Below are 22,119 nucleotides of genomic sequence, written 5' to 3'. Positions count from 1 at the left end.
TTTGTTGTCTCAAACAAAATCTGACTATATGTGTGAGTTGTGACAGTTTAACAATTTTTGCCGAAGGAGAGTTATGCCTACATTTTTGGTTCTGTGTAAATCTTAAAAGATATCATAGCAAACAGTTTTTGCAGCAGTATTAAAATGTTTATCTGGCATCTGAAGATCTCAGCCACATCATGTTAGGGAAGCAGTTAAAGTTCAGCACCATATTCCCAATGGCCATACAGCTCTTCTTACCAAAGGCCCTTTATTCTAAATGTTTTTTCTTCAATTGCCAACCCACTGCCATAGGTGGAGAGTGTTGATTTGTTTATTAAGCTTGAAACCTCCTTTTTTATCTGTGTTTTTAAAGCCAGGCAAACTCACTAAGCACAAGCAGCCCAGGAGCACTTTTTCAGTTAAGTGACTTGTTCACAGCCACAAAATATAAGCAAATGGAGACTAAGGGATTCAAATCTAGGACTTCAGGATGAAGCTTCGTAGTATCTCATAGGTATAATCCTCAGCTTAAATGACGCACAGTTTAAGCTGCAAGTAGGTCAGCCAAGGTAGTATGGATTAAATGGCTGGTAGTTGATCTGTCTTACTCTCAGAATGTGGGTGGGTAGGCTGCTGAAGCTGTACAGAATGGCTACCTCATACTATAAGGATGAGGTGGTTGTCAGTAATACGGACTCACCAGTCATGTCTGATGGAACTATTGGTGTGAGGATGCATGATGTATTGATGTCATCTCATGTCATACCAACATTAGGTGCAATGAGAGACCAGCCTTGCACCATTAACTATGGCACCTGACTCCAACTCACACTGCCTTAGCACAGGACCCAAAGACATGCAGCCATTTGACTGTACTTCTCTGAACAGCTGTAACTCTGTGATGATAGACATTACCAAGGATATGTATTGATACAGCATGAAGGAATAATGCTGGAAGCTGGGGCGTGGTTAAAAGGTCAGTGGCGATGAGGCCTGAAATGAGAGAATATACAAAATATTATTTCCCAGTACTGCAGCAAGACTGAAGATTCTAATAGACGTCAGTAGTAGTTTATTCTGCACTCTACAATCAAGCAGGTATTAGGATTTTACATTAATTTATGATTATTAGTGTCAGTGGTGCAACCAGTAGCATAACTGCTTCTGATGCAGAAAGATGTGGGTTCTATTCCCACACCAGCTAGATCTATTACTCACACTGCAGTGTAGCAGAAGGGGGTGCTGCACTCCTGAGTGTGCCATATGCTGGATGAGACCCCCATCTCCTTATGTCAGTCATAGCTCAAGTGGTTGTAAAAGATTCCAGGGCATTTATTGAAAGTAGTAGGGGAAGTTCCCTGATGCCCTTGTTGAATTTTCTTTAGTAGTGTAAATACTACCTTGGGTTTCCCCTGAAAAGAAGCTACTCGCCTAGTGGGACTAACCCAGTCAACAAAGGACAAATAAAAACTGTCAAAGCCTTTATTTGTCAGCCGTAGAATAAAAGAGCACATCATCAATAGTAGTTGTAAGATGATGTGACAAAGAAAAGCAGTGGGAAGAATGAGCTTATCCAATACGTGTACATTTCTGCTCTGAGTGCTCCACGTTGACTATGTTTCAAATATGAAAACAGTAATGGCCGTCACAATTCAGTTTTCAAAATTATGTGCAGCCTGATTTCTAAGCTTAAATTGATACTAAAATATACTGCACTATATTACCCATCCCCTTTTTCTGACTACTGTACTGTATGAAACCTGGGGACTTAGGTGCAGACAGGAAAGTTACAGAAACATAAGTCAAGATCAAGTAAGACTCATAAAGTTTCTATTAGGGAGGTTTGGGTCTGGTGTAAGATTCAGAAAGTCTGATAATACCTTGGGAGCATAAATGTTTTTACTCATTGTGAGATCACAGGAACCTTCCACCACTGACTGCTATGCCAGGACTCAACAGTGAATCCATCCATCCATCCATCCATCCATCCATCCATCCATCAACAACCCTTTTATCCCATTTTTTGCACATAGGGTTGAGGTGTCACTTCAACAGTGCTAATCATCTAGAGCCAGTGTTGTAAATGGAATGTGCAGATTAGTGGATGCTGTGTGACATACAGAGCAGCAGCAGCAGCTACACTGCAAAATATAGATTGCAAGATGTCTGACTGGCAGCTGCAGCAAGTCTGCATGAAATTAAGGACTTGAAAGAATCTTGCGACACTGGGTTGGTGATTCCATGGGGTGGTGGCATGCACTGTCATGCCATAGTTACTTTAATGCCAGCTGCCAATGACCCTATTTTGTATGCAAAGCAGTTATGTTTGGGTTAGGCATGCATAATTTGGAGTCACATAGAGTAGTACAACTCTGTAACTCTGGCAAGACTTGAATGACCTGCATAAATGTTTATGTCCTTGATTCACTTAGTTATGTAGCTGACAGTGGGGATATCTGATATATCTAGGTCCTGCATAGCAAAGATTATGCTTTACTAGACTTATGTTCATTTGTGCTTTAACTTTTTTGAGCATCCAGTATATACAATGGCTACTATAGTTTCTGATTCCTGTAGCAGACCCATATTTCACACCACAATGGGTAAATTATTTTCCTTGTCCCACATCCTGTAGGCAGTCACTTTTGTAGCAAGTCTTTTAAGTCAGATGGTCTAGGAGACCAAGTATGCTTGGTTATAAATGTTATTATTAATGTATTTGGTGAGACTTGCATGAAAAAGATAAACAAGATCCTGAAGCGGTTAGGAAATTATCAGGAATGTTCCATTCGAAGCTGTGTAGGGTAAATCACGCTTGACGTGTGAAATAAGATGATACATGAATAAAGGTTTCATGGTCATGCTAACAAAAATGGAATTCAGTTTTAGTGCAGGTGACCTTTACGTGATGCAGCCTTACATTCACTGAGACAATGGATATGGTAAAATACATGTCATGCAGAATATTAGGAAGGATAATTAGCAGTTTTAAAAAAGAAACAGATCCCTAATAAAGCAGGTGTCTTGATTAACTTATGAGGCTTCCTATCCTTAGAAAAACATGGGATGGGTAAGAGAAAAGGAAGGTAGTGACATGGCCTACATCACAAGCTACATACAAAATTCAAGGTCTGATCTGTAAAACTGGACTAAGCTGGAGGTCAAAAACAAGAAAGCGATTTGAATGAAACTTAAATTTATCTGCCACATCTAAACAAGTTGCTAACAGTGTGTCAGCATTTTTCAAGAAGATATTTCATAAGAAAAACAAAGAAAGTTGTACAATGGTGGCCTTAGTGGGAGAGTCAAAGAGAAATGGATGAAGAAGATGAAGATTTTCCATGTAAGAATGCAAGGGGAAGTGAAGGAGAAGGAAGTATTTGTTAAATATGACAAGCTACACACACACACACACACACACACACACACACACACACACACACACACACACACACACACATTACAGGTATTGGAAATGATACAATATGTTGATAGGTGTATAATCATGAAACAAAAAGGCAGCAAATAAAAGAACTGCAGTTATGAGCAAGGCTCTATAGCTTTACTAGACATAAGCAGAATGATGAAATGCACTGTTTAAACCATGCAAGTATGCTTCTGTAAAATTCTTAAATAAAAACCTACATTTGAAGGGATTATTACAGGTGTGCAACTAAGGTGCTTAAATTATTCCATGAAATCTTTTGAAGAGCACACCAGTCTTTAAACTATAAGTGTAGTAGTCAGCTATTACCAGGTGCAGATGGTGTGCTTTATTTTGTCGTCAGTAAAAAACTGGGTGGTAATGTACCACTGGATTAAAACAATGAAAAGTACAAACAAAACAGGCCATTAAGTATAGTTGAGCTATACCAAGATTTTAATTTTAGTAAGTAAGAGCTAGTCAAAGATTTTGTAACAAAATATTAAATCCACTGTGTGGCAGAATTTAATGGACTGTGTTCTTTGCTACAATATATGACCGACCAGACATGACAGCCTTATTCTAGTGATAATTCAGAATATAATTGATCTTTGTGTGCAAATTCTATTAGATGGTGTGCAGACAGGGATATATAAATTGAGCCTATGTCTATGGGGTACTTACATTTTCCAGTTATCACCTTATCTATCATACTACAATGTGTTCTTCTTAACAATACATTTAAGACTATGCATTTAAGTCCTTTTACCTTCTCATTTTCCAAGATTTCTTTCTTCAGATTTATACTTTTAAGTCATATTAGTCTGTCTTTATAATGTTTCAGATCATATCATATACCATTTTGTTTTCCTCTGTACTGTCTGTATCCTGTCTGTCTTCTCACAAAGATGACTTCTCAAAAATTGCATAAACATTATAAATTATATCTTATCGATATTTTATATATAAAGAGCTACTCTCTTTTATGAGATATTTAAGCAATAACTGCAGACGTGGTGTGGTATATTGAAGATTTACCCAACCTTGGGTAAATTTCAGTATACCACAACCACTGTGTCGGTTAGTGCTATTATACAATGACATTATTTAAGGGGAAAAAAATTACTTTTCTTAAATAATGTCTTTGTGTAATCCCTCTGTGCTACCCTTCCACGGTTTTGTGGTATCCTTGGGCTTTATCTGATGTACTGCGCATGCATATGGGACTTATGTTCCCACACTTACGCAGTACATCAGTGCTGTGCAAAGGAAGCAACAGAGAAAGGAAGATCTTTGTTGCTTTTTTTTTTATTGAAGACAAAAGAAAAAAGAAACCGGGAGACTTTTAACAAACAAGGGAGAACTGGGACAGACAAAATAAAAGGATAATCAAGTAAGTTTCTATAGTTTTGCAGAACTTACCTAATTATCCTTTTATTTTTGTCTGTGCTGTCTCTGTTGTTCATTTCACGTCTTCTGTTTTCTTTTTTTGTTTGTTTGAAAGAAGGAAAAGTAAAAACAATTGCGAGATATACTAATGGGAAAAGGTCCAGGTGACTGGACCTTTTCCCATTGGTATATTTTCGGATTTACAACGAGCATGCTGATTGGGCTTGCCAATCAGCATGCTCATTTTTGAATATTAACAGCCAGTCACTGTATAACTTGTATTCATCCCAGTACCTCACAGCACCACCAGATTGATCCACATGGTATCCCACTGGACATCACCTTTTTGCCTAGGTTTTTCTATTTACAGTGATGCTGTGCACCCTGCCTTCTAGCCAGCATTTCAAACTAAGATTTATTTCAAGTGTTTCTCCTTTGTAAACTAGCAGTTCATGTGGGATGATTTCATATGCTTTACTGAAGTTTATGTAGGCAACGTACATAATCCTTTGTGATCTAATCACCAGCTCAGTTGTGACCTCATTCTAACTTACCATTTGCTTCATGGCTAATAACTGCAAATTAATTTCAGAAAAAAAACAGGGCAATTAAATATACTGGAACTAGTCTTACGCAAGTCCCACCTAAGTGGTATAATTCCTACCAACTGCCCGTACCCATTGAGGTAGTAAATTAATTTAATTATCAGGGCATTTCTTTAAGAATCCACTCTGTCATTCAATAACCATGTATCAAAGTTCCATAATATACTAAACATACAGAAAATGGTTGGCCATTTCAGATCCAGTTCAAGATTTACTCAGAACTACATATTCTAAAGGGTAAGTAAGCAGATTGAAGTGAACCCTTTTCAACCATGACTAAAATCCTAAAGGTATTTTTAAAGACATATTATGTTCATTATAACAGTAACATATTCAGTATAGCAGTAATGTCACAATCTATCCTGACTTAGTAATAAAATAAAAAATAATATTGTGAGTGTGTAAACTCAAAAATGTGTTCATACATTCAGAGAGTAAACATGAATTATAGCATGTGCATGTATGCTATGTAGCTAGTGGTGGAGGTGTAATTCTGCAAAAGAGGGGCTATACCAGGCATGAAGAGGCGCTTAAATGGGATTGTCTAGTTGTGAGATAGTCACAAGGAAATGCCCTACATCATTTTCGTTTGGGTAAAATGACACCGGGTAAGGCAATATGTGACATAGCTAGGAAAAAGTGCAGCAAGACGAGTAAATGAGAACTGCAATTTTGTCTGAGAAAACTCTCAATAGGCCCAACAATCCTTATGTGGAGTTACTGTTTATGTCAAAACATTCATTTCTTCAGTGGTACTCCTCACCAATGCATTCAGTCCATTGCTCATAAACATTACCTTGGCAAATTGTTCCATTCACTGTGCTCTCAGTTCTACACCTAACAGTATTTCCTAGTTACTAGTGTATTTTCATCCATTGCTTGCCACAATAAAACATTTCCTTCCCTCAGATATTCCTTCTTTTCCTGGACTGATTGTTATACTTACCTAATAGTCACAGTCTCATTTCGTTACTGCCTTTTGTACCATAATTCCACTCTTTAGTTTTATCTCCACCTTTTGAGCTGTTTCTTTTCATATTTCCATTGCCTTTCTGTATATCCTTTATAACGTTTCTTCTAACTTTATTACAAACCATACACGCTCATTTTAATGTCATGCTTGAGTTACATTGCATGATGTAAATTGCTATTTCTGCTTTTACTGTGGCCATTTGTACTTTTATACTTTTTTCACCGTTTCTCTACTAAAGTCGGCTCATCTTCATTCTGGAAGTGCTGGTCTGTTTCTTTATCCCTGCCCACTATTTCTACAGCCTCACTTTTACTTGTGTACTATGTGTTGTTTAATTGCAAGTTAAATGAAAACTCTAGAATTATTACATTTGTGAAAATGGAGTCAACAAACTAAGAAACAGGGAAAGAAAACTGATTTCTGAAAAGACCAAACAGAAGTCATTCAGGCAGCAGTAACTGCTGTTCATGGCTAAAATAAATAATAAAAACAAAATCGAAATGCCATACAATGTCCATGTGTTGAAGAAGACTACAGTAAACATGAAGGAGTCTGCTGTTTGCTTGTGGTAAGTTCAAGGGTAGCATTACATTGAACGTTTGTTTGCATTGTTTTAAGCAGGAAGCTGTTTATTTTAGGTGAGTTCTAAAAGTGCATTTCTTCTCTCACTTCTTTAAATGCCTTTTCACACAACACTAGCAGCTGTATGTTCCTTGTCTTTAGGTACCTACGCTCCTGACACAAGGATTTTAATATGTGCTGCTGATGCAGTTTACATAAATGTGGAAGTTCTGCCAAAGAATGAGCAACTAAGCTAGGGGCAGAAGGTATTGAACACATTTGTTGTGAAACAATCAGCTCTTCATCATTCCGTAGTGTTTTTCTTATGAGCACCCGATAAACAATTTTGTATGCAGGAGAAATATTTTTGAGCAGAAATGAATTTAATGTTTTACAACAGCTAGGCCATATCTAGGCATATTAAGTTATGCAGCAGTTTGGATATGGTCCCCATTTCCCATTTGCTCAGCTATCAACTGTCTAGATGTTTGCAGAACAGCCATATTTTTCCTCATAGTTTTAATCTGTGCATCATAAAACTTGTGCTTTTCTGGCAAATTGTTGAGGATTGAATTCACTAGTTAATGACAGACATTTAAGCTTCAGACTTCATATTATTCATAAAAGGCATGGCAACACAAAACCTTTTATTCTAGCAACTTTCTAAGTTTATACAAGCAATATTTAAATTTATCATTAGTTTTGGGCCTTTTTATCCCCATTATTTTTGGCATTATCGAGATTTCTTGTGCTAAGAGGTTGAAAAATATTAGACTTAAAACAGAAGTAATGGCTTGGGAACAAATTAACAAAAAACACTACCAAAATTATGAAATATTTGTTCATGAGTTAAATATACGAGTCATAATCTGCACTTACCTTATATATTGGAATATAGCTAGGGTTTACTGCTTTATGCCATAAATACCAGTTTTTCTTTATGCATTTACTTAAGTGTGTGCTTAGTCATTTATTTAATGGATTGTTAACCATGTAGATGGACCGATTCAGCTAAATCCCTCTCAGCCACATCCTGAGCCAGAGACAACAATAGCAGACATGTCAAACTTGGTACAAGCAGTGTGATAATACAACTTTAGATATACCAAAATTCTTAACACAGTAAGTGGAGATAAAGTCCAAGATCTGTGTAATAAACTAGAAGCACTGTGAGAGTTCATAGATATAAACACTCAACCCAAACGACAATGAAGTAGTGAATACGTATAACTGCTATAGCCCGATCTTTCTAGGGCAGTATGGTAAGTACACTGCTCAAGAGTCAAGAGGGCTGAATCAAGTTATTCACAAGAATTTCTTGCTCTTCATTGTAGAAAACAACTTACATAAAGTGAACATCACAGAACTAGAAGAAAGCAATATCATAGTACAATAGTATACTTTACTATGATGTACGAATAATATGGTTTGCTAATATTGTGGTACAATGTTAGGAATGATAGGAAACAAATTCACAGACACAAGCAGACCTTATTTTTTTATTCAAAGGGTATACGGTAATAAGCATCAGTCATGTCAAGCAGGAAGCAGCACTACTGTGTGCATTGTCTCTAAGTATTAACTATTTATTTATTTATTTGCATTTGTTAACTGGAAAAGTCAGACAAGGTCATGCAACACCCCTTTTCAGCAGAAGCTTGGGAGAAAAGCACCATGGGAAAAGATGAAAAGTACAATGAGCAAAAAGTAGAGTGCAGTTTAAGCTGTATGTAACAAAATTAAGAAATCATGCTAATCAGTAATTGATTGATACTGTTTATACCATGGATAACAATATTACAGTGCATTGACTACTATGATTAGGCTCAAAAATATAGTTAAATAATATCCTGGTGACATTAACAATGCATAGAGGATTGTTAAGCACCCCTTTTGTGTTGTTAAAACTGGGTCTGCACTAAAAAAAAACATCAGCAGGTAGGGATAGCTTCATTTCAACTCCCGTTTCAACCTGCTGTATGCTAAATTACAGAGAGTATTTTGAATTTACCAGCTTCCCTTACACAGGAAATGCATGAGGATATCAACCACTACCCGTCTGCTTTAATGGCCTTAAAGCCAGCACAATGCATCTCATTTTTTCTAAATGTAAATTTCCATTAATTTCTGGTACATAGATAAGATAAAGGTCCAAGATCTAAATAAATTATGATCAGATCTCCAGTCGGAACTACATATTATGTGTTCTGAATATGGATGCCAAGATTCACCTGTCAAACTTCATTCTCTGGGTGAATTTCTTGGAATTCATGTCTCAGACACATAATAAGTGCATTATGATCAGTGACCCAGTCATTATCCTCTATAATGGTACATAGGCATTCCAAATCACAGTAAATCTTTAGGTATCATCATAGTGACAAGATAATTTCTTAAGAAGTAAAAGCTTCTTTCTTGGCCCAAAATATAAACAATGTGGGAAGTCTGAAAAGTAGGAACTACACACCCATGTTTCACCCCTGGATCCATCTATGGAAGTGCTGCAATATCATAACCTTGGTGGGTTTATTCTCTTACTACCCTAAATTATATAGAGGAGTCATTTGGTAACAGAAACACAGATGTAGGAAAAGAAAGACAACAGTCATAATGGAAAAAGGGCTGTGACTAAATGAGAGGTTTTATTACAGTAGGCATAGTGAAATATTCAACAGAATCACCTTGCTGGAAGACTTATTTCAGAGAGCTGATCCATAAATACTGACTGTTTTGTTTGCTATATGGACTTTATGAGCTTGGGCAGATAGATAAATGAGATATGGGTAATGATTTAGGGTTAAAGTGACTGGTTTGTCACTCTTTTGTTTAGTTTAGTATCAAGTAAGGGGCAGAAGTTATTGTGTAAAAGTTTAAGGATAAATGATGAAGATACTAAGTGACAGATATGAACAAGTCAAGGATTTATAGTAATAGGTTCATAGGTAAGCACTAGGCTAGATGCCCTTGTGGGGCCATTTTAAGCCTAGACAATTTCCCTTTCTGTGCTCAAAATAACTAATCCATTTGGTTATAGATTGGTCTTGCCCAGCCCATGGTCTATAATTATATATTATAGTATAATTTAAATATTATAATTAAATATATTGTTATATAATTATATAATTATAAGATTATATAATATATAATTATATTTATAATGTATACATTATATAATTTGCAAGGTGTGTGCATAACCACTTTAGGATTTCTGATAATTTGCAATGTATAAGCACTTTGAGATTTTTAATAATTTGCAATGTTTGAAATATCCTCTTCATTTCGGTGTCAGCTTTGTAGTACTTCACTACTTTTATCTTTATGACTTAGTTCATATTAAGTGCAAATTCATACTAATTTTCACTGATGGCTGCTAGAACCAGTGATTCATAAACTAAAGATTGTGCATTTCAGTCTGCTGTCTTTGACAGAGCATGGAAAAGTGTTTTATCCAGGCTTCTGGAATATAAGCTAGTTGCTCTACATTCTCAGGAGATTTTTTTTTGTTATTATTATGTTGAACTGGTGTGGTTGTGTGTGTGTGTGTGTGTATATATATATATATATATATATATATATATATATATATATGTATATATATATATATATATATGTATATATATATATATATATATATATATGTATATATACATACATACATACTTACATATGGGTCCCCTTCATAACATCGACCCACAGTTCATCGACTGTCAAAATGGCTAGATGAAAGTGCTGTAATTTTTCAAGCACAAACTCCCAGAACATCGTATATCCACTCTGGGAAAGTAGCAACTTGACTACCATGTTGAACTGTGCCCTTTCTCCATTGTAGTGCAATCTCAGAGTTGGTATATTTAAGTAGGGGGTTGTGGGGGTGTGGGGGCAAAGCCCCCCATTTCAGTGGGCTTTGCTACTGTTTGTGATTTTATCATTGATGGCCAAGTGGTTACTTTCCCTGTGAGGATATAGGATGTTTGGGGAGATTGTGCTTATAAAATGACAGCATTTTTGTCTAGCCATTTTGACAGTCGACGAACTGTGGGTCAGCATTTTGAAGTAGACACACACACACACACACACATATATATATATATATATATATATATATATATATATATTTATATATATGTGTGTGTGTGTGTGTATGTATGTTCAGACTTTTATACTGCTCATTGTACAAACTTGGATACTGTGTTAACTAAATAGTTGTGCTGTGCTCCATTTCAGCATCCCATTTAACTGTATTTTCACACAAATGAAAGATACTTACATGATTGTCAGTCTACTCACATTCAGTCCAGAAGATCTCTTTTAACAGGGTATTTTTCCTTACACTTGAGTACACCTTACCAATCATCATACCAAACTCTAGCCAAAATACAACTATCTAGTTAATGTAATCTGCAGATACAATTCCTTATCTTTAAACAGCACTGCATCTCCTTAAAGGAAGCAAACTAGCTCACGTTTGTTACTGACTATGCTTCTTTACACATATCCTGTCTAGCGTGCACCTAGACTGTGGTCCATTGCTAACAAACCGGCTGTCTGTCACAATCATCTCTTACTCCCTAAGACCTAGAGGTAGTAAAGCATTATCTATGAAAAACCCAAACTTTGCAGAAGTAGTAGGTGGAGGAGAAGAACAAGGAGAAAGGACTTTCTGAAAACTTAATTGGCCATTTAAATGTATATTATAGCAATAACCCACGCCTGGGTGTGGGTAATGCTGGATTTACCCATGGTTGGCGTGGTCTACCAAACAAAGCCAACCATGGGTAAATACAGCATTACCCACACCCAGAAGTGGGTTATTGCTATTATACCATGACATTATTTAAGAAAAGAAACTATTACTTTTCTTAAATAATGGCATAGTATAATGCCTGTTTACTGCCCTTCCGCAGATGTCTGGCATCCGCGGCAGTTCTGATGTACTGCGTGCCTGCACAGTACATCAGAGCTGTGGGCAAAAGCAACGGAGAAAGCAAGATCTCCGTTGCTTTTTTTTTCGCTATGTTAAATGGGTTTAACATAGCGAGACAGTTTTAAAATAAGCAACGGAGATGTCCGTTGCTTATTTTAAAACTGTCTCGCTTTGTTAAACCCATTTAACATAGCGAAACAGTAAAAAAAGCAACGGAGATCTTGCTTTCTCTGTTGCTTTTTTTTTAAAACCTGTCTCGCTATGTTAAATGGGTTTAGCATAGTGAGACAGCTTTAAAATAAGCAACGGAGATCTCTGTAGCTTATTTTAAAGCTGTCTCTCTATGTTAAACCCATTTAACATAGCAAGACAGTGTTTTAAAAGTAGAGTTATACTAATGGAAAAAAGTCCGGGCGACCGGACCTTTTTCCATTAGTATAACTCGATTTACAATGTGCATGCACGTTTTGAGGGGGGTCATGGTATAATATCACATATCCAAAACGAGTACACCTATCAAATCTTCAAATACTTCCTGCTGGCTCACCTAACCACCATCTTCAGTTATTTTAAGGATACAGATAAACAAACATCGCATTTCATTTTGCATGCACAATTTATCTTACCAGCTTAAAAAAATAATATCAGACATTAGGTATTTACACACAATATGATATAATTTATTTTGTTCTGCTATACATAGTCAATGTTTGATTTTTATCATAGTGTTATTAACTAAATGTGTAAACATGATATATGAAATGTGTAAATTGCTCCTAATAAACTGCAATATAAGCTGATAACTTATTTTCTCAGCTTATATTGTGATTTATTGTTCAGAATACTGTGGTTGAATATATGTATAAATTATTCTTGTCTGTTATATTACAGTGCTCTGTGTAAGTATAGCCAGCTATCTAGATAGTCAGCAAATATTTAAATAAACACATTAATACTAGATCACTTATGTTGTGATTATAAGTGAAACATAATGTCCTACCCCACATGTACCTCTTCATTACCTCTTCCTCATTATATGTTGCACAATCAGCTATTGGCATACCTAAATATATGTTCAATTTGCTTTAACATATATGTAACACACATTACAAAAGGCATTTTTCTGCAGAAGTTACCACAAAAAAAACCTGTAATTGTAAAGGATGAAAATGTGTGTGTGTGTGTGTGTGTGTGTGTGTGTGTGTGTGTGTGTGTGTGTGTGTGTGTACTATACTGTATATGTGGGCAGGTTGGAAATGGGATAAGAAAAAAAATAAGGGAAAGATACTAAGGTACTCCTTTAGCGAGAGAGAGAGAAATATAGAGAAAATTGTGCATTTGGAAGGGTGTATATCGGAACATTGAAAACGGAAAATCTCAAACGTCAAAATATTGAACGCAAAACATCAAAGAGCAGAACATCGAAATGGGGTACAAGGGAGTATTTGGAATGTGGCTGAAAGAAATTGCTCCATGCTGGGGGCCAAGACCCCATGCACCCCCCACACCCCCTGCCACTTAAAGATACCACTTTGGAGATCACATTTCAGTCCACTACAGTGTGGAAACAGAAGATTGCCATTTCCTACACTGTAGCGCAATCTCAAATTTGGTATATTTAAGTAGTGGGGGGTGTGGGGGGTGCAGTCCCTACATGGGGGGCTGCAGGGGGGCTTGCCCCATTGCGTACACCCTTCATGTTGTATATCACCATTGGGTACTGCTGTTGACACTGGTTCAATGTTTTTGGGATTCGATGTTGTGTTCGATGTTTTGCTGTTCGAGATTTTCCATTTTCGATGATGTGATATAAACCCCATTTGGAATTCCATAGCATTGTGCTTTCTCAATTGTGATAAAGCTGGGAGATTAAAAAAACACAAGAAAATATTCATAAGTCACACAAGAATAGTCAAGGAAATTGTCTGGGATTATGTAGTGCTTAAATTAAGGGCATTCATTTACAATACCCTACCACATAAATTGGTTTTGGAAAAGAACTGTCTTGCCACTTGCATGAAAATTAGAATTAAGTGCTTGTGCTTTAAGATTTGTACTCCCAGTGGTACTGCGATAGCGTTGTCGCCTCACAGTAAGACGTTGTCCTGTTCAATTCTCAGCTAGAGCGTCTTCTGTGTGGAGACATGGGTGAATGGGCATACCTTCGTTGAAAGTTGTGCATTAGGGCTGGCAACTCGGCACGTAAAAAATCTACTGCCAATCATTAGCGGTCCAGAGTTCCACTGTGGCGACTTCTAACAGGGAAAAGCCGAAAGACACAACAACAACAACAACTCCCAGTCAGCCACACTGGTAAACTGTATGTTAATTTAGTTTGTAATCTAGCTAGTTATGAAAGGCAGTGGGTCCTACTTACAAATGTAATTATGGTAAAACACACAGTGAGGTATGTGTTGTAGCAACACATAATATAAACTTCTTAAATTTCCCTATCTGTTTTGGGTGGAGGGCTAAGTATAATAAAATAGTGCCAGAGTGAGGTTTGCACTAAGCAGATTTTGTAGACAGTGAAAGGTATGAGTGACAGCCTAGTTGTTTACCAAGAGCACGTGCACATTATAGATAGTATCTGTGTGACAATGACTGCTAAGTTATTATTTCTGTGGCACTATGTCACAGCACATAATCTTTATTATCTTAATGTCAAGCTTTCCTCCCTTTGATGTAAGCCCAAACTGGAAAAGAGACAAAGTGTTTTGCTATAAATAGTCTATAGCATAATAGCTCTTACCCATAGGAAAATAGTAGCTCTTAAAACATTACGTCAATACCTTTATCAAAAGTCAAAGGCCAAATGGCATGAAATTGTTTTGCTGTATTAATGATATTGCGTTAGCTTTATACTCCCCTTCTGACTAAAATACTACAGTTCCAACTCTAAAATAGTCACTAAGATATTGTACAGGCTTAGTGACTCAGAATACTTCATTCATTAAGAGACTGTCATAGTCACCTTCACATGTCAAAACTACTGCCTTTCACAGCATTTGAAACATTTGTCATGTACATTTGACTTTACAAAAGTAGTAGACAGAGAGTAAAAGTTAAACGGATAAAGAATTTTGCAGGTTGCAACATAAATAAGGTGACAAATACAGAAAAAAAACATGTCATGAAATCTTGTGAAATGATGTATCGTATTCTGTCTGTAGAATCATATAACTAATGAAGCAGTATGTGGTTAGTTATACACAGGAAAGCTTGTTGCCACTTTAAGGGTACAACTGTTTTAGTACAGATCTTAAATGTAACTGTTGCGGTCTGTGTGGTGTTTCTCCATCACATACCTGTTGAAGTTCTGAGGAACATACCTGGGATTTTCTGAATAATGGAAGTAGAAGGGTACATATGGAGGAATATGTGCAAAGTCTGAGGATCTGAGGTGGCTGCATCTCTGAGCACTTAATACTACTCTCAGGTACAGTGATCTTGGAGTTAGTATTTATAGCACAGGTAAGGAGGGTATAAGCTACTGTCATAGTGAAGGTGCAGAGGTTTCTGCAAAAAGAATTAAAAGTAAAAAAGAAAAAAAAACAGCAGATCCCAAAATGTTCTTTACTTTCTTTCTTTCTTCCTTTTTGAGTGATGGTAGTCGCAATATTGGGTGTACAACTTTTGGCTTTTCCTTGCACTTGATTGTAATGTAGCCATATTGTGTCTGTATATTTGTAGTTATGCTTTATTTCATTTCTTTTTTTTTTTAAGTTGCATGTGTTGTAATACTGGAGGTCAAGAAAATCTTAGTTATATGCAGTGTTTAGTTTGATAGCAAAGATACAGTAATATATATAGCCTTTGCAGCCAAGATTTTCCATTGAAAAGACATATCATTACCAGAACAGTATAGAAATGTAATGTTACAGTGAAATACTGTGTTTGCACTCCTTAGACGCTTAATGTGGTAACTGAGAAGGGTATTTTAAATGAGTCAAAACTCCATGAGAATGGTGTGCAGGGGCTGATATCAAAGTATGTGCAACAGCAAACCTTCTTCAGACACACCTACTTAGCTGTGTTTATCTCACTAAAAAGATTGAGTACTGATGCTGTTTGTGACTTAACATTTCAACATAAATGTATAAGCTGAAGTTCTCTGCAGCAGGCTAGACTGATTACTTTTTGGCATTTGTTGGAACTTTTATCAGTACTGATAAGGTTAAAGGCTTAAAATGAGTGAGAGTCAAACAGACTCACGAGGAATGCTTAGTAGTAGCAGTAGCTTTTAAGGTGACACTGAAACTAACCACTTAGTTTGGAATACGTGGTCTGCTGAGCCTTATAGTGCTGTCAGCACTTTTAATTTTAAATTAAATTAAGTGAGACAGATAGCATTTTCAAGCTTCAAAATATCTGGACACACCTTCGTTTATTTTTGTGCTTGTGACATATTGGTGGTATGAACTGTCACGTGCGTAACTAAATTATTTTTTTTATTTTTATTGGATGAAACCTTTATAACATCACCTTGAAGGTTAAAACCATTCCCAAAGAGTAAGAAGGTCACCTGTTAATGTAAGTCATGTTTAAACAGCACCAACAAGGATATAATAAACTATCTGTTGTAGAAAGTATGTTCTTTTTTCCATTACAGTCCGTAAGCCAGTATTTAATGAAGCAGCAGCTATATGCAAATACTATATGACAATGTCTGACTATCTGATGATGCCTTGATACAGTAGTGAAACAATGGTAATGCCTTATACTCTGTGAGATCCTTTTCTGTTGAGTGTTCCCACAAGAATACTTTATATTCATTCAGTCTTTCATTCATTTAGTTATTAATTCCTTTTCTCATACCCATTTCATCCATTTCAGGGTGACAGGAAAGTAAGACATTATCCTTATGTAGAAACTGGATAGGATGTCAAACCCAGCTCTGTGGTGCAGAGGGATAAAGCCATGACTACTTTGCAGGTGACCCAAGTTCAGATAGTGGGTCGGGTACCTGTAGGAGCTGGTGTTGGAGGATGGAAGTGCGTGCTCACTGATAGTACATTCATCCTGGGGGAGAGGGGGGGGGGGTGGCTGTGGCTTGCCACATAGGTGACACATACTGTCACGTAGTGGCAGCACTAGATTTTTACCCAATGGAACTTGAGACCAAAGAGCTTGTACTGCTGTGTGCAACTCACGTTTAAATCATGGGAAACTTAACATGTGGTGGCACACTTCCTCTCAAAGTGCAGCCACAGAGGAACACAGAAGAGCTGTTACGGGGGGGGGGGGGTTCTGCTGATTTTTCTTATCTAATTTCGTTACTATAGTAAGTGTCAGCACAACTCACTCCATGATTTAAAAGGCTGTTTAGAGTACAGATAAGAAAGTCTTCCTCTCCTCCCCATAAAGGAAATGCCTCAGGAATCAGTATTATCCACCTATGTTTCTCCCTGTTCATCAGTAATTTCCCAGCATGCTTTCACAAATTGCCTCTAATCCTTAAAACTATTACACACTGTCACTCGCATTACTTCCATGAAACATTTCCGGTTTCTTTTTCATACTACTGTGTTTGCTGTAATTACTCTTTTACTACTTCTTTCCGCAATTGAAACTCGTATGAATTGGCTTTATATAATTATATGTATAATTGTAAGTTTAATTGCACATTATTTCTTTGTTCTTGCTTAACTGATTTTCCTTTTAAATATCTTGTTACTGTTTTTGTGTAACTTGTTGCTGAGCCTACAATTGGTCACCCTGTGATCGATGTTCTATTCTGTAACCAAAACATAAATAAAATAAATAAGAAACATCTTGTAAACCATTGACATAGTCATATACATGCCCCATACACTGCACACTGCCATCGAGAAATAATGAGAGAATAATCTAAACTTGCTTTCACAATATAAACTAATTCTCTGTACAAAAAAATAAAAACAAATCCATGATTTATGGAACCTGATAACCTCTCGCTGTCTCATTTGCTCCTGAAGTGGGGATACTACGCAACAACAAGGACTCTATTAAAACCATACCTCACTTTAAATACCTCAGAATCTGGCTGGATCTTTCTCTTAACTTCCAATTACACTTTAAAGCACTAAAGTAAAAAAATCATCTCAGACTTTTTCTGGGCTAAAATGATTTTACATTTTTTATCACATAAAGGTAGAATGGCTATCGGTAAGGGAGTTTCATTTATCCAGTTCATATTTGACCTCCCAAATATAACTAATGCCGGCAAGAAAACAAAAATTAAGTTCTCTATAAATGTCAGCCAACAACATCTGCTGGGTTGTCACCTTGGACTTTCAGAGTGAGCACTACTGTTCAGTTCTAGCAATGGTAAAATTGTTACCAAGAAAGCAAAGGTGCTCACTGTTAATTTCATCTCTAATGTACAAGCTAATATGCCTAGAAACATTATGCTTTTATGCTAGTCGCCCTACCAAAAGAAGAGCTAATTACAGATTACATTTAGAAGACCCCTTCCTTAAACCCCTGTGTAACGGACTGCACACCACTTCCACTGCTTCTTATTTAAAGCCCAGCAGACTTGGGAAACACGATCAGCAAATCTGCAAAGAAATCTCTTCCTTCAAGAAGTTCAGATTCCAGCTCAAAAACATTCTTACTTGATCATGTTACTTGTGTTTCCCAAGACAAGAGATGACATGAGAACTGAACCAGACTAATTATTTTACAGTATTCCCAGATGCCAGCTCATGCACCTGCCACCAAAATTCCTCGAGTCTTTTCTCATCTTCATACCCTTTTCTTCTCCATATGTCTTGACCTTTTCTTAATACTGCAAACTATCTCTACCCTTTCTGTTCATATGAGGCACTCTGTCACCTTTTTTTGTTTTTTTCCTTATGTTAAGTGCACGTAGTGTAAATACAGCACATTTGTCATTTCTGTTTATAACTGCTTAGATAATTTTTTGTAATACCTTGTCACTGTATAATACTTTATTTTGCTATATCAGGGATTGCTGTAAGATTTTAGCACTTTTTCCTTTAAACATCCTGATTTTATTTTTCTTTTTTTATTGTACTTTCCCCGGCTAAACTTGAAAATGGTCCGGTTAACCAACAAAAATAAAATAAAATAAAATAAATATTGCAGCCCGCATACCAAAAAACTGTCTAGTAAATAATTTAAGTATTATTTGTTTTTGTTCTTAGTGTCTGTAGAAGAGAAGATGTTGCATAGAAAATAAGCTACATCTTAGCAGGAAGCTTGTATTGAATACTTAGAAGAGGGACCAGTCTTCCCTTCTTAAGACTAAATTTAAGTAAACTAGCAAGGAATTTCAGGTACCATTAAAAAACTCAAAGCTGAATGTGGAATTAAAATAACCATGAAAACCAAAAAAGCCGTAAGTCTTTAGCTGTTCCAGGAAGTTAAAAACTAATACCCAGCAATACCCAATATATAACAGTATACAGAAATGGAAAGCAATTAAATTGTAATACTGCCAGTTAGCATTTAATATTCTTAAACTTAGAAGCTATACTTTATGTTGGAGGTGTCTCCCATGAACTCATCATGTGGGAGTTGTGTCCCTACATTGTCTTATTTTACTGTTCCAGCTATAAGGTATCTAGTGCATCTAAACTACAAGTCATAATCACTAACACTGCATTCATTGCTGTTAAATTACAGCCCGAATTATTCCATTCATCCCACTTTCTATGCATTGTAACCCACTCTCTGTTGTAGTGTTACTTGTTCAGCATGTTGTCATCATACAGTCTGTTCATTCATTCAATCGTTCAGTTTAATTCACTTCATTCTTTCATTCATTCATATATTTTCCAGTACCCTACTTTATTCATTTCACTATCATAGGGAAACCAGACCCTATCCTAGCACTCTGGGCACAAGACAGAGAGATTAGTCCTTGAAAATATGCCAGTCTATTGGGGGATAGATGCATGCACTGTCTCTCACACTTGGCACATACACCTTGGGACAGTTATAGGATGTCTGTGTCACCTACAGCATGTTTTGGGTTGTAAGAGGAAACATGAACACCCAGCAAAAGCTTGTATGGATACAGGGATAACCTTCAGACTCTACAAAGAAGACACCCTTGCTTGGAACCAGACTGGACAGCTAAGCACTGTAAGGCTACAACACTGACAGCTGCATCACCTTGCAATCTGTTATTTAGCTTACCCTCAGGCAGCTGTGCATTTAGTAGCTACTGCCCCTACTACCTCAACATTTGATTATCTTTTTTGTTGTTACAGTTGTGTTTATTCACTTAAACTGATTAAATAGACTATGGGATGTATCTTTGGGTGGACAAGAAATGTCAAGCACTGATTTTAATAGATGGCATTCAAGGAAATCTCATTCCCAGAACAAAAAATCAAAAATGGCTTTATGCACTGGACACACAGACACACACACGCACACACACACACACACACACACACACACACACACACACACACACACACACACACACACACACACACACACACACACACACACACACACACACACACACACACATCTTTACTTTATAATAGCACATTCCAAGTCTCATTCACTAATCAATTAAAGTGATTTGTCACTGTTCTTACCTTCATGTTTGTTATGTTGTTGTAATGTCCCCTTCTGTGGCTTTGCCATAATTGTTTCATGATTTACAACAATTTTTCATTTCTTTCTGTTATTTTTCACTCTGTGGTGCTCTGCCTCCCTTTAATTCTCTGTAGAATGCCCTCTGACCTTTGATATAATGTTAGGCCTTCCACTACAGCTGGCAGTTCAATGCATGAAACAGTTGTGAGGATTGGTGAGTTTTTTTTTTCTAGAGAAAGCACTAATATCCAAGTTATTGGTTTAACTTTAGATGCTGGAATTCTAAATCCTTACAAGTATTACCCTTATGTTCAGCAGGAAGTTCAGATGACGGCAATGTTGATGTTGGTGAGATTCCATGCCATAGTGAAAAACTGCTTTGAAATGACTGATTGGTCAGTAATCATCTGTCTTATCCTGTACTATTACTTCTATATGGACACATACAGTGTAGGATACTCCCCTCAACTTTACATCATTATGAAAGTTCAATTTATCACTATCATACTGTTATTAAACACTCTGGCTCTAAACGTTAGTGTAAACACTCATTCTGATCTATCTTTGAATGATTTTTCATATCATTGTATTGTATGCATTATAATTATAATATGTTTGTGTAATGACTATTCATATGTATCTTTTCGTTTTTTTTGCTTTCTCACTATTATATGTTCAATCATTGTTTCTCTTATTACTGTATGTTGACATGATTCCTGACACTATTTATGTATGCATGCGTTTTACTCCCCTAACCCCCTGTTTATTTTTTTTTGTGTTTTGTTTATCACCTTATCTTCTGAAACTTTTCTCCCTGGGTCTCTGCTAAAAAGCAGTTTTCCACCCAGTCAGATTTTCCCGGTCAGCAAACAAATTAATAAAATTTAGCTATAATGTTTTTTTTTTTGCTGCTGATGACTAAATGAAATATATATATATTTCTTAAACCGATGACTGCATTACTTTTGTTTTGTGGTCACACACTTACTTTTATGACTATTGGTTACAGAGGTGCAATGTTGTTTTAGTTAATGTTTTGAGTGGCAGTATGTATATGAGTAAAATGTTTCTGTTTACAATGAAGTGGAGGAAGTTAGTGAATGCCATGAAAATTAGAAATTAATATGAAATTAGGAGTGAGCACAGTAATGATTCACACAGAAGCCATATCACACACACACACACACACACACACACACACACACACACACACACACACACACACGCACACACGCACACACACTTGCAAAGAAGTAAAACTTGGTGCATTAATTCACTTCTTCTGTATGTAATATGAACTGCTTTTTTTCTGAAGAAAATGTAATACAAAACTGTAAGATAAGTATGTAGTGCAGTTTACAAGGGAACAAAGCCTTATTCCTGAAACTATTTGGCAGGTGATAGAGACAGGGTAGAATTATAATAGTGCTAGGAGCAGATTACAGAGAAATATTGTGATGTGCACATGGGAGTCATGTATGAAATATGCAGTGGTATTGTAGTGTGTGTGTGTGTGTGTGTGTGTGTGTGTGTGTGTGTGTGTGTGTGTGTGTGTGTGTGTGTGTGTGTGTGTGTGTGTGTGTGTATCAAAACCTATTCAGGGACATTCTACAATCTTCTGGACAGTTGATAAGTATGCATAGCACAATTAATATCATATCTTTGCTTAGACGTCAGAAAACAATACATATATAAGTAT

General features: G+C 36.5%; 1 protein-coding gene across 2 annotated transcripts in view; it reads left to right on the top strand.

Moving 5' to 3' along the window:
- The window catches only part of MYOM1 (myomesin 1), an 848,953-nt gene that overhangs the window by 1,914 nt on the left and 824,920 nt on the right, over window positions 1-22,119 (top strand). The gene's annotated exons all lie outside the window — the stretch shown is intronic.

Source organism: Protopterus annectens, chromosome 3.part0, assembly GCF_019279795.1.
Source record: "Protopterus annectens isolate FY-2018-M chromosome 3.part0, PAN1.0, whole genome shotgun sequence".
NCBI lineage: Eukaryota > Metazoa > Chordata > Ceratodontiformes > Protopteridae > Protopterus > Protopterus annectens.
Note: the sequence above shows the minus strand (reverse complement) of the source record. Positions and strands in the feature narration are given on the sequence as shown.